Genomic DNA, 9,085 nt, shown 5'->3' with positions numbered 1-9,085 from the left:
CGTTAGGGGATGTGACTGTTAAAAACACAATGATCATAACAATGACAAATTATAAGTTATCTTATATAATGCACAAAATCTCAACATACATATTAAAAAAATATTCATATGAAAAGCATCAATGTGCATATAACATTAAAAAAGTTATTGCTCATAACTAATCACCACTTCTTCAACCGATTCAATTTGAAAATGTTTCCATGTGTATAACAATTCTGGTGTTGTGGCCTGAGATGGGGCAAGTATTATTATTTTTATTATTATCCTTTATTTATATGGCGCCACAAGGTTTCCACAGCGCCCTACAGAATACAAACAGTTGACAATACAGGTAAACAGTACAGAACAATGAACAAGTAAAACCAAGACTCCAATAGCTCCAAGCATAGCAAGTACAGTGAAGTTGGAGGAGAAGAAGAAATGGTATAGATAGAGGAGGGAAGAGGGCACTGCTCATAAGAGCTTACATACTAAAGGTAGGGCAAACTGACTTTAGGCACAAGGGGGAGTCAGTGAAAGGGATCACCCGGAAGAGGAGCAAGTATAGGGACAGTGGAGGAGAGAGGAGAGGGGATCAAGCATGTATGGATGTATGTAAGATGGTTAGGTCGATGGCTGGAAGGTTATGAGGAACAGATGAGTTTTAAGTGCTCGTTTGAAGGAGCACAGATTAGGGGACTGACGGATAGCGCATGGGAGGTCATTCCAGTGGAGGGGGGCAGTCCGGGAGAAGTAAAGCATTTTCTTTTCAAAAACTATAATTCCTGACAGGTTTTTTTTTTAGCTCAGGATGCAAGTTTCATCAGAGGAATTGTAATCACAGAGTTTCCTCTGTATTCATCACTCAACAGGTCAATCAGAATATGATTGTCCATGTATTGCATAGATGTACTAATTAAGGGAACGTATGTTATCTTACAAAGTAACTATTAAAAAATAAATAAATGTGCAATTGAAAACCTCTCTAATTGCAAAAACATGTTTAGAAAAGGAGACAAACACAGAGACAAAAGGTGGCCTTCAAACTTAATTAAATAACCTTAATTATCCACCTAAATAAAAATACAAAGAAATTGTTACAATAATAAGAATGTCATTTAATTATTACATAAATCCTGGACGCAAAAGGTCTCCCATCTGATTCTCTGAAGGGTCTATGATACTTAGCTTCTAACAATGATATACCTCAATCTATATTAACCATTATGTATTTGAATGAGCTCCCAAAATATTACTCTTAAAAATAAATAAACCAATACCAATAAAATTTCAGATAGTGCCTGGAAAAATGATTAAACTTTTATTTGACCTTTCTATTATTGTGTTAGAGGTCCATGCACCAACATAATGGTGAGAATAACACTTTAATAATGAGTGAATCACTAGACATTAGGGGGTATATTTACTAAACTGCGGGTTTGAAAAAGTGGAGATGTTGCCTATAGGAACCAATCAGATTCTAGCTGTCATCTATGTAGTACATTCTACAAAATGACCGCTAGAATCTGACTGGTTGCTATAGGTTAAAAAAGAAAGAAAATCAGTACTACTTCCAATGAAGGCACACTAGAGACGCAAATATTAAGTCCAATACTGGGAAATTATTCCATATCATTGAGGGGATATTTGAAGATGGATAATACATAAACATAACTCATAAAACCATTTTTTTTTATTAATATGCATTAAAAATGAATTTAATAATTAAAAAGCGAAATATTAAAATGTTGGAGTCTGGGACAGGTAAATGAGATGGGAGTACACATGAGAGTGTAGTGGTGGTAGAATCACCTATATTTATGTATCTCCCTATCCACGATAATCACAGTGAGAATCCCTAATTAACCATCAAACATGATCAAAAACTGCACAGGTCATCTGAATGAATAAATCTTTATATTGTGTTAGTAACACAAATATCTAATGATGTATATAATTAATACAAATGAAGTTCCTGAATGTAAGTTCTGTTTCTATGTCCTTAAATGATGGTAAATATCTGTTCAATATTGTAAAGATCAACAGAGTATTCGTGATACCAGTTTATTTCTGAAATCAGCTTATTTGTTATTATTATTATTTTTTATTTATAAGAAATTATACGAAGATCATGTGGATGGTAAGTATGTTAGCTTATAATGATGTTTCTCATAGTGAGCAGAGAGAAATGTATGCGTGACCGCACATACACATGTCCGGGGACACGATCGCGATCAAGGTAAATATATCAGTTTCACAGATCCTCAATGAACAGTAGAAAAAAGTATATATCTATATCTGTATATTTTCAGGTGTGATCTGGGTTTAGTAATTATCAACCCCACATATACTAAATATTCCTTCTATTCTCACTTGAAAAGTGGCCGCATATAATTTTCCGGCTAGCTGGTCACCCTTTGTAAACTGTGTTATATAGGGTTATTATTCACTGACCAGCTATGGCAAAACGGATGCTTAGGAAAAATATATATGTCTCAAATTACTAATTATTTCATTGAGGGGCTATGATTAAAGTATTGAGCATATACATTTAGCATTCACCCCAGAGAACTGCTTGGTTCTATAAATAGCAGCTTTAGTATTATTATTATTGAGAACAAAATAAAGTTGTGTTCTAATATTTCAAATAGCTACATTTATAACAATCTAGGATTCTGCTCACATGAGAGAGCTGTGCTAATGTGCATAGCTCAAGTCTGATTACTAAGAGCATTGACATACAAAGAAAAGGTATTTTTCAACTTCTGTTGTTATTTTGTATCAATTGTATCTGTGGTAAGCTAGGGTTAATGTCATGTAAATTGCTAATGTTCTTTTCACATCATTTCATAGTTAAAGTATATTGAGCATATACATGTGACATTCGCCAAACAGATAAATAGCAGTTTCAATATTGTTGTTAAAAACAGAATGAGGTTTGTATCTAATATATTAGTACCATAACAAAAAGCTGCATTTGTGATAATCTAATCTGAGGTTCAGCTCCTGTTAAAGGGCTGTGCTGGTGAACTGCAGCTCTGGTCTAATTACTGGAAACATTCACGAATACAAAGACTGAGTTTATCAGCTACTATTGTTATATTATGTTAATTACTTATATCTGTGATAATCAGGATTAATGCCGTGTAGAAAGAGCTAATCCTTTTAAACAGAATTCATATTATTGATCAAAAAGGGCTGTAATAGCCAGCTACACTTAGAACTCCCTGAAACACAGACTCCTTCTAAAAACTACACATACAACTGACGTACGTTTCGCTATTAGCTTCTACTAGGAGGCAACCCGTATGTAATTCGGGTTAGGTATTTAAACTAATATCCACCAATGAGCTCAATATAATTTGATTGACACATTTTTCAACCTATCAATTAAGATTTTTTCATGTGTTTACTATAAGGTCACAGGAACAAATATATAAAAGACTGTTTTTTGATAATAAATTATTCAAAAAATGTTTTACATTTTTTGGGAGAGAGTCCAAACTTATAAACATCTAGATAAAGAGAATATATAAAGTATACATAATATGTAAGGTACATTTACAAAATGTATGTTGTTGATTATCTATAGATATCTACATAATGCTATCCCGAGATTGTCATCTGTACCTAGAAGTTATTGTTTAAATCACTATAAAATACATCTAATGATATACCAGGATAGGTTCACCATATTAATTTTGATTTCATCCGCTGTGAAGATCATTTATTTATATGTTATAAAAGGGAATTTGGAGATTGTTATTAATGGTCCTTCAAGATAATACACATTATTTTCTTGAATTTTAATGTTAATAAATGTGTGTTGATCGGTGACTGAGGATAAAAATAAATAAATAAAAATAATAAAAATAAATTTAAATAAAAATAATAATAAATGTAAATAAAAATAAAAATATACCTAGATCACCTGTGAAAAAATATGAGAAGGGTATATAAAAGGGTTTTCCAATGTTAATTGACTATTATATACAAAATAGCAATGTTGCACTTATTAAATAGCATGTGATTTTGTTGCACAAAAACTGACTCTAGGTGGCAGCATTAACTTGTATGTTTGAAGTATCTTGATCATAGGAAAATTTTTAAGAAATATTGCGTAAGGTGGATTAGATTCCCAAATATATTAAACAATGGTGTTGTATGGTATATATTGCATCGGCAGTGTATAATTAGCACCTACTCTCACATCGCTAACTGCTAGTACAGAGGGTCACTGTTCAGAAATTTTGATTAATCAGTGCTTAAATAGATAAGCGTGCTCCGCTTATAATATAATTGGTTATATGTATGCTGAGACGGAGCTCCTCTCTGTACTATTCTCCATCCATGTAGCATTAATTACATAAATGTCCCTCTGCAAATAATATGCTGTCTGGATAAATAGAAAGATAGAAGTAATTGCGCATTGTTGTATATTATAAATAGAATAGTAGTGTTGCACTGTAGTCAAAAAGTTTCTGCTTGAGACTAACTAAGTTTAGCGGTCAAACACCGCTGTCAGCTTCCCTACTTCTGGGTGTGGCGTCACTGAGAGTGACGTCAACCCGACGTACGTTTTGCCAAACGGCTTAGTCATAGAAATTACTGGTCTGCTGAAGGAGGGTCAGTTTTATACTACTTACAACCAATCAGTATGTTTCTTGTTATAGTGACGTTCATGCTAAACATTAATTGATCTCTTAGTTGAATTATGTGGTATGGGAATGCTATGCCAATGTAAAGCATAAGCCAATGATGGATATAAGGATTGATATGCTTTAGTGCATATATCACTTAATTAGTTCAAGGCTTGAAAATTACTTCCTTATCCACTTTGATCATATTTTATGATACAATACTTTTGATATAATCTTTTGAATCCCATATGAAAAAGGTTAAGTGTGAGAGGCACACTATGTGTTTACTTTTTAGAGAAATAGTCATATTAGAAATATATAACTTATTGTTAATGTTGAAATACTTATTGTTCTCTAATGACCTATTCTGTATTATGTGGTATCATTATGTTTTTATTAGTTGTGTGTTATTTTTAATTTTTTATTTTATACATTTTTTTTTATATTATTTTATCATTTTCATTGGATTTATTATAATTCTATTATGTATTTTATTTTTTTATTTTTTGTTTTTTAATTTTTTATTTCCTTCATAATTTTATTTATTGTTTGGGTATTTATCTGTTTCCATCAATTGCTGTTTATATATCTAACTAATTAATTTATTAAGTATTGGATAAATAGTTATTATATAGCAAGTGTACTATCAAGGTAAGTATATACATAAAGTGCAAATTTGCAAATGTCAATAATAATCTGTGATCTTTATATTTTAAATAAAGATGACTTAATATTCAATGTGGTGAATTAGTGATTGGGTCAGAGTGTAACAAGTGAAAATATAACAATAAATATAAATAAAAATAAAAATAATAATAAAAAGGTGATCAAATAAAGATGTATGGATCAACAATGATCGATAAAGGTGAGTATTTATTAGAAATAAAAGTAGAAACAGATGTTTAGGGACCCCTAAGTTGGATCAAAGATAGATACAAGACTAGGTGGTGCAAATCATAGAACGTGGTTTTTGAATGCATATCCTAGTGAAATAAAATTAAAACAGTACATATGAGTGTATAATAAAGGAAACGTGAGAGGATAATTAATAATTATCCATGACAAGTCCCATATCATTGGGTTAATTAACTTTGTGTATCCAAGAGTTACATATATCATGAATAAAACTTTAAATATGTGTAAGTATATACACACATACGCACACATATACACACACGCAAACACACATCACAACAACATTAATTAATACATCTTAGGAATCCCCTGTGTTGTATATTGAGTACCTGGAGAATATCAAAAGCCAACAATTATAAGTAAAAGTTTTGATTAGTAGTTTATGATTCTCTTGTTCGTTATGGATGCGTTTTAGCTCATGGTAAGGAACAATCGTACTTAATTTGCTTATTTATTATAGATACCATTTTACTTAATTTCACCATATTAAATAACTCTATTGCAAGAGTCATAAATCATTCTGCATGGGCATGTCAAAGCATATACTACACATATAGTGGTACAATTAATGAAATGATCAATCTGATGTTTGTGATCATATCTGTCAAGAAAATCTGTAGTCTTTACCATATGTGGCCATGCCCTGCAGTGTCCACATTTATAAGATCCTTTTACTGATATGGTTGTACTGCTCACTGAAAAATGGCTTTTCACCAATCAGCGTCAGATCCACTGTAAAGGCAACTCTTTCCTACTGGTTAAACGTATTGAAGTCCTGGCTCTTCTTTCTTTTATTATCCTGTTGTTCACTCTCCAGTGCCTTATTACTTGTTCAGCTACCAGCTCCACAGGACCTCCTCAGAACATCTTCTCCGCTGTGTTCCTGATTCATGCCTTACACTGGCTCCCCTTCCCCTACAGAATCCTTTTCAAGCTCCTCACCACCACTTACAAGGCTCTCTCCCAGTCTACTGCCCCTTATATCTCTAACCTCCTCTCCATTCACACTCCCGCCCGCTCCCTGCGCTCGCCACTCTGATCACCTCTTCCCACTCTAGAATCCAAGACTTCTCCCGCGCTGCCTCCCTTCACTGGAACGACCTCCCTTGCTCCATCTGCCTCTCACCCAATCTGTGCTCCTTCAAGCGGGCACTTAAAACTCACCTGTTCCTTAAGGCCTACCAACCATCCACTTAACCTCTCACCTCTTCTGGTTCTCCCTAGCCCCTTTTTCTCTCCCCTATGCTTCACTGGCTCCCTTCTGTGCCTATTTTGTTTACCCTTGCTTAGGATGTAAGCTCGTATGAGCAGGACCCTCTTCCCTCCTGTCTCCATACCTGTTCTTCCGCTCCATCTCTACTGTATTTGCCTGCCTGGTGTTTATTGTTCTGTACTGTTTTTAACCTGTATAGTCTACTGTTTGTACCGTGTACGGCGCGGCGGAAACCTTGTGGCGCCTAACAAATAGACGATAATAATAATAATAATAATAATAATAATAATAATAATAATTCATTGGCACTTCCTAGCTCCACAGGACCTCCTCAGCAGTCGCTGCTGCAGAACATCTTTTCCGCTGTGTTCCTGACACATTGGCGCTCCTAACTAAACTGGACCTCCTCAGCAGCTGCTGCTGCATAAAATCTTCTCCTCAGTGTTCCAGACTCATAGGCGCTTCCCAGATCCACAGGACCTCTCTAGCAGACTCTGCTGCAGAACATCTCCTCCGGCTGTCATTCAGGTTCCAAGTATTTCCTGAAACCTCCAGCTGGTCAATTCCTCAATATACTAGGCTCTCCTTTAGGTTTCGCCTGTTACCCTCTGAGAGGACCACGACCTGTGATTAGGGAGCCGCCAAGTCCATGGGTGTGTGTTTTTCTAACTGCTTTCTGACGTTTGTAACGTTTTCAGATATTCTTGTGTGCAGGCTACGTATTGTGCGTCCGACATACTAGAGTCCACATAAGCAACCCAACATGTACACTACTCCTACCGTATCTCACGTAATCTTCTCTTTTATTGTGAATTCTTTCTGGGTAACATGAGATTTGAAGGTTTTCATGGACCGATTACAATAGAAAATAATGGTTTTTTTTTCACCCAGCCATGTTTCTGTTTTGTTTTCAGCCTCCTGCAGTATTAAACTAGAGAACAATTTGTTCCTTAGGCTAGGTGCCCTCCTATAAATGAATTTAGGTCTTTCTGGTAATATTCGGGAAAAAATATTGGCAGCTATCCTATACAGATTACTCATAAGTGAGTGTAGTTAATCACACCATGACTCTTAGGCAGTGAATAAGGGCAAATAATTGATGTCAAAATTGGAGCCAACTTAATGGTGGAAAAAGTTAAAAGCATGGAAATGACAATAACAATCTGTTTTTGGAACAGGATCATGGTGAAGTTTCAAGCTGTAAATGAAAAACTTCAAGGAAGAAGTACAGATTTGACAAGAGTTATTGGGTTGTATAATTCATTAGAAGCATTTTGATCATGCTTCATGATGAATAGGAGTTTAAGAGATTTGAAATTGAGGCAATACAGATGTGTAAGTCATATATGTACAACAAAGATGTGAGAAGGAAATAGAAGCTGAAATTTCCATTTGGCAAAAGTATTGGTGGAAACACAGAATTTGATGGAAGGCAGTCACTTATTGTGGAAAAATATTATGTTGCAATAGAGTTACTTAATATGGTGAAATGAAGAAAATTTCTCAGGATGCCACCAAAACCATCATCCATGCACTCATCATTTCACGACTTGATTATTGCAACCTTCTCCTCACCGGCCTCCCCCGCTCTCACCTCGCCCCCTTCATTCTATACTTAACATGGCGGCAAGAATTATCTTCCTTTTAATTCCCTCTTCTTCTGCATCCCCTCTCTGCTTGACCTTACAGTGGCGCCCCTTCCCCCTTTCCAAGAATTTTCCAGAGCTGCCCCTCTTCACTGGAATGACCTCCCATGCTCCATCCGACTGACCCATAACTTGTGCTCCTTCAAACGGGCATTTAAAACTCACCTCTTCCTGAAAGCCTACCAGCCATTCACCTAATCCTCTCTTCATGTTCATTCTCTTCACCTCTCTCTTCCTAGCCTTACTCGCTCCTCCTGACTCCCTTTGTACCTGCTGTCTGTTTGCCCTCTCCTTAGGATTTAAGTTCTTACAAGCAGGTCCCTCTTCCCTCCTGCCTCTATACCATTTCTTCTGCTCCAACCTCTCTGTAATTGTTATGCCTGGAGCTTCTGGAGTCTTGGATTACTCGGTTTTTGTTCTGTACTGTTTTACCCTGTATAGTCTACTGTTTGTACTGTTAACGTCCACTATGGAAACCTTGTGGTGCGTTATAAATAATAATAATAATAATAATAATAATAATAATAATAATAATAATAATAATAATAATAATTTTATACAGAGCTACTTAATCTGTTTGGATGTTTATGGAAGTGAAGTGCCATGCAAAATGACGAAATTCGAGACAAAGCAGACCAACTATTACAAAACTACAAACCAGATGCATTTCCTGAACAGTGTGTCCATTTAAC

The sequence above is a fragment of the Mixophyes fleayi genome, chromosome 11 (assembly GCF_038048845.1).
Source record: "Mixophyes fleayi isolate aMixFle1 chromosome 11, aMixFle1.hap1, whole genome shotgun sequence".
Classification (NCBI taxonomy): Eukaryota; Metazoa; Chordata; class Amphibia; order Anura; family Limnodynastidae; genus Mixophyes; species Mixophyes fleayi.
The sequence above is the reverse complement of the archived record's forward strand: the minus strand, read 5'-3'. Positions refer to the sequence as shown.